This window comes from Myotis brandtii, unplaced genomic scaffold (genome assembly GCF_000412655.1).
Source record: "Myotis brandtii unplaced genomic scaffold, ASM41265v1 scaffold315, whole genome shotgun sequence".
Taxonomy (NCBI): Eukaryota; Metazoa; Chordata; class Mammalia; order Chiroptera; family Vespertilionidae; genus Myotis; species Myotis brandtii.
In genome coordinates, this window is record NW_005362075.1 from 1,531,978 (window position 1) to 1,537,597 (window position 5,620).

The following is a 5,620-nucleotide window of genomic DNA, read 5'->3' on the forward strand; positions in this document are numbered from 1 at the left end:
GTGGTGGCAGGTGACAAAGCTGGGTGAGGAGCTACACATTGGTTCTGGGGACCTGGGCATGGAAAATCTCCCACCCTTGGGTTTCCCACTTTCAAGACATTACCCTCAACAGCCCACCCACACACCACCTCCACTCCGTGGCCAGTGAAACCTCGTCCTTCCTAGACAGGCAGGGATTGACAATCACACACCCTCAGTGGGGCTACAGGATGGGGTGGTTTACCGAGGTTCAGAGCTTGGGGTGCTCAGCTTTGATTGGCTCCTGCTATCCAGAGGGCTTCTCGGAGGAGGCAGTATGAAGAATTGTGGCAGAATTTCCCTAGTCTGGAATGGAGCTCTGTTTTGCAGGGAGCTTTCTCCAGTTCCCTTCATCACCCTGTCTTCCAGGATTATCTCCACCAGAAGGAGAGGAAAGGCCTCGGAAGGAACGTAGAGAAGGGTTGGAGCCACCTGGGTCAAGAGGAATAGTCCAGGGGCCAGAAGCACCTAATGGAGTTGCACATCCCAGCCTGACCCGACCTATCTCCCCCACCTCTTCCTCCCTTCCCCTACCCCCTGCCCCACTATAGACATTAACTGAGCACCTACTATGTGGCAGCACCATCTGGGTCAATGTTCACACAATGTAAACAAGGCAGGCACAGCTCCACTGAAGCAAAGGGGCCTGTGCGGGGGGCGGGGGGGGGGTCGGGTAAGAGCAGAGAGCTCCTCACCTTTAGAAGGTGAGGAGGCCCTGACTGGCACATGGATTCCATCCAGTGGATGTCCCTGGGGCAGCTGCTATACACCCAGCACTGTGTCAGACTGTGAGGATATGTGGTGAGTCAGCTGGTCTGTGGGTGGGGGACACAAACAAACACAGCTGACTCGCTCCCCGGCTGGTACAGGGGGTGGAGGAGGGTGAGGAAAGAGGAGCCCAGGCACCCTTGCCTGAGGGGCTGCCCAGCCAAAGGTGAGGAATGCCCACAGGAGCACACAAGCCACCAGAGGCCCAGGGGAGCCCTTTCTCACTTCCTCCCCCACCTGCATATTGATATGGGGCCAGGAGTTGATGGGGCTGGGGGCCGGCCTCTGTTCTGCATTATTAGCTCCTGAGGCTGAGAGTGTGAAAAATGAGGCTGGGACCCCGGACACTTGTCTGAGCTGCTGAAATTGCACTTGTCCACTCTCTTCCTCTGCCTGGCTCCCTCCCACCTCTAGCCTCCTCTCCCACCCTCGCACCTGCACCATCCTGGATTCTGTCATTCCAGGAACAAAGGAACGGACACTAGCAGTGGAATTCCATGACCAGAGGGCAGAGTTCAGGATAGAGTCTTACAGGCTCATTCCTCACATGGCAGCCCACAGGCATCAACAGGACCGGTGTTGAATGTCTCAGTGTTGGGGCCCAGAGAGGTGCAGCACCCTACCCAAAGTGGCACAGCAAGAGGGCAGTGCTAGGCCTGGGGCCCAGGTCTCTGCAATCATCTCAGCCTCCATCCACTCTTCCAAGTGGGTGGACTCCTGCTGGTTTCACTCCCTGACTGGATGCCCAGGCCTGGTGCTCCTCCAGCTCAGAGAGACAGCCGGTGGAGAATGGGGGGAGGGTGTGGGACAGAGGGGAGGAGGAGAAAACAGAAAGTGCCAGCTGATTCATATTTCTAAATGTCATGTTATTCCAGGCGTGTTCTCACTGTGCCACCACCTTCATCCACCCCTGCTTGCCATCCTGAGGACTAGCTGCAAGGGGGGAGGGAGGGAGAGCTGCGAGGCCATGGGCTGGGGGCTCCCTTTCTTCCCTGCCCCCTGAATGAGCACTGTTGGGAGCCAAGAGGCCTGGGTTCTAGCCCTGACTCTGGAGGTGGTTGCTGTGGGACATGGAGCCTGTGTGTAGGTCCTTTCTTTACTTCTTAGTGTGATATGGGGCTGGGGAGGTGCTGTGGTTCCCAAAATGGCTGCATATTAGTATTGGCTCAAAACAAAACAAAAAGCAGATTCAGAGAGTATGATTCAGTAAGCCATAGGGGGGCCTGGGACTGTATGTTTGAAGCATTTCCCCGACTCCCACCCAACCTGCTGATTCTGGAGCAACAGGTCTGCTGAGGGTGGTTGGCAAGCTCAAGGCTACATGCTTCCATTCAGACTCTAATTTGTCTTCTGTGCTCATTTACCGCCCCCAGAAGGCCCTCCTTGACTTTTCCACCCCATCTGCAACCTCCAGTCCTCATCGCTCCCGGCCCACCTCCCCGCCCATGCTGACGTACTGGTGCGAGTTCAGAGAGGTGAGCCCTCACACAGCACAGAGGAAGGTGCTCAGCATTAGAGCCACCCAAGTTCAAAGCTGCTCTGCTGCCTGAGGTTCTGTGACTCTGGGGAAGGGACTTAACCACTCTAAGCCTCCATTTCCAACATCTCTTAAATGGGTCTAAACCAGCCGTGGGCAAACTACGGCCCGCGGGGCGGATCCAGCCCCTTTGAAATGAATAAAACTAAAAAAAAAAAGACTGTACCCTTTTATGTAATGATGTTTACTTTGAATTTATATTAGTTCACACAAACACTCCATCCATGCTTTTGTTCCGGCCCTCCGGTCCAGTTTAAGAACCCATTGTGGCCCTCGAGTCAAAAAGTTTGCCCACCCCTGGTCTAAACGGACATTCCCTCACTGGGCCGCCCTGACCTCCCCACCCACAGGTATTGCCCAGTTGGAAGGAGGAGGAGAAGGGGCCCTTACAGACCAGGGTTAATGGCAGAACGCGCCCAGCTGGCCCTGACTCGCTGGGCTGCTGTGGGAAGTCGGGGTGCCTGCCACACCAGGTGCGCCGACAGACAGAGGACTGGGCAATCAGGGGTCCTCGACAAAGAATAGGCTCCCCAGGCGCCACTCAGGGTCCCTGCAGGAAACAGAATTCTCCCCAGATGGTTCAACTGAAGCGACAAGTAGAGGGACTGTTGATAGAGGCAGGTAGAGTTAAGGTAACCCAAAAGGCTGGTGAGGCTCCTGGGGAGGAGTAATGGCAGATGGCTGTCAGCACCCCAAACCTAAAGAGGTCAGGACAGGTGAGTTGTCAGGGCCCAAAGGAGCCATGGAAGAGGCACTGCCCCACAGAGGAGCAGCCGTAGAGGGAGGTAGCCACCCCCAGGGCCACAGCATCATGGGAAGGAGAAGCAGAGGGAAGTAGCCCAACCTCTCTGCTCCCATCCTCCATCTCATTCTGGTCCTTCCATTGGCCATGCCCAGGCAGCAGCCACAGGCATCAGCGGCCCCAAGAGGTCCCTTCTGGGGTACAGATCAGAGCAGAGAAGACAGAGTTTTGCATGGCAAGTTGGGGATTTGGGAGACAAACAGAGACTAGCCAGCTACTCAGGCAGCCTGCCAATCGCCCCGCTCTTCCACCCACCCCCACCTGGACTCCGCAGGCTCTGAGAGGCCTGTGTGCCTGCTGCATCCTTCAGAAGTCCTGGGTTTCAGCCCCGCCTCCGCCACAGACCCACGGAGTGACATTAGAAAGTCACCTTTCCTCTCTGGCCACAGTCTCCTCATCATGGTGGGGCTAACCTGGCTGTCCGGGGCTACCTTGTCAAGTCCTGACCTGAGGTTTTCCTCCCCTGCCTTCTGTAGAGGGGAGAGAGCCCCCCTCCACAGGAAAACGGCTTGGAGAACAAGGAAGGCAAATGGAAAATTAATTCTGGGCAGTAAAGAGCAGAGGCTGTTGTTTGTGATGTATAACTTACTCTTTGTGTCAAACTGTGTACTGTGAATAGCAGTGGGATGGCAAGAAAACCGAGATCTATTACTGAGAGTTTAATCTGTTCTCCGTGTTGGAGAAGGGAGAGGGAGGGGGAAAGACTACAACTTTAATCACAGGCCCAGCCCGAGATGTCAAGCTGCTCTCGGTGTGTTAGTAAAATGATGTTGTATTACAGGCTTCCCAGACAGCGCCCCACACTGCAGCTTTATCTGCCGAGCTGTAAATTAGCACACCTACTTTACGCTCCTCAGGTAAAACCAGTAATTTAGCTGAAAAATACATACACACGCACACAGAGCGTGGGGTGTGGGAGCTTTGGAGAGGGAGCTGCTCCCTTGAACAAGGAAGAGCTAAAAATGTGCAAACCAGGAGGAAAATGACACCGTCGCTACACCTCCCGTCATTAGCACGCAGGCTCCTGGTCCAAGCCCCGAAGCCGGCCCACCTTCCTTTCTACCTGCCTGGGTGCCTCCCCCGACCACCCCTCTCAGCCATGAACCGTAAATTACATGCTGACACCTTTAATTTGTGCAAAGTATGCCTGGCTGCGCCTGGCACCAGCAGCCGGCTGCTATAATAAGGTCAATCTATATTCATTGTCGCAGCACTTGATGTGCCAGAGAGCAGAGGGAGGCAGCGCTGTGCTGGCTTCTCCAGGCTGGGGAGGGGGGGCAAGGGGAGGCTGCCCGCTGCCGCCGCTCATCTCAGCCTGGCACCAGTTGGTTTATCACTTATGCATGGCATGAGCGATGTTAAGATTTAGCTAATCACCATCAGTTATTCATCCGATCACAGCCTGGAGACAGCTGCTGTGCCTGACTGCTTGAACCAGAGAGGGAGGCCCCTACCCAGGATCACCGTGGAGAGACCACTCAATGGGTCTGACTGTCTCTTCCGGGTAGTGGCCCCTGGTGGTGTAGAGCTCAGGATTGTAGACCCCTGGTCTCTTGAAGGAGAAGCTGTTAGGAGCACCCCACAGGCAGGGGCACATGTGATGTCTGCATCCTGGGGTCCAGCCAGGGTCAGGCACCTCAGGGATGTGTCCAAAACGGGGCCTAGGCATTGACATTACAGAGTTCTGGGTTTTAACCCCAGCTCTGCCTCTTGCAAGCTGTGAGAGCTTCATCTCTGGGCTGCAGATTCTTCATCCAGAATATGGGGAAACAACTCCATTCCTGGCAGAGAGAGTGTAAGGATGCAAAGTACGACATGCATAGAGGTCCCGGCATGCCTGCACATAGTAGGCACTCAGTCAAGGACAGTTCCCATTATCACAGCATTGGTGGATCCATCACATGTGCTGTTGGGTGGTGCATGTCTGTTTTCAAAGGAGAATTTAGACACAAAAGGCTCCTAAAGGGTGGGGCAGGGACTGGTGGGTGAGCCTATTTTGAGATAAACTCTACTTGCCTGGGCCTGTTTTGAGATGGGTCTCAGACCTTGAAATGTCTAAGCTGAAGAAGACTCAAAAAGCATCTACTCCAGGGCTGGGGAGGATCAAAGAGGCAGAGATGAACCAAACTGTCAGTCTTGAACAGGCTGGAGGCAACAGAGGAAGTACAGTGGCCCAGATTGTAGATGTGAAGGGCCTTGGAGATTGGTCAGCCCAACCCTTCATGGTAGAGATGGGGAACAGAAGGCAGAGAGGGAACTGGCTGGTCCAAGATAGTCCAGGCCAGGAGGGGCAGAGCTGGGGCCCCAGCCAGGCTTCAGCCTTCACAGCTTCTTCCACTTCCCCACAAGATAGACCCCAGGAGAGACAGATGACCATCAGTCTCCAGGAGACAGGGTGTTGCTCCTGGGATCACTGGGCACCTACTTCCCTCTTCATGATGCTTAGTCAGGGTTGCACAAGTGTTCCCAGCTTTGTCCACAGCCATGTGAGTGGT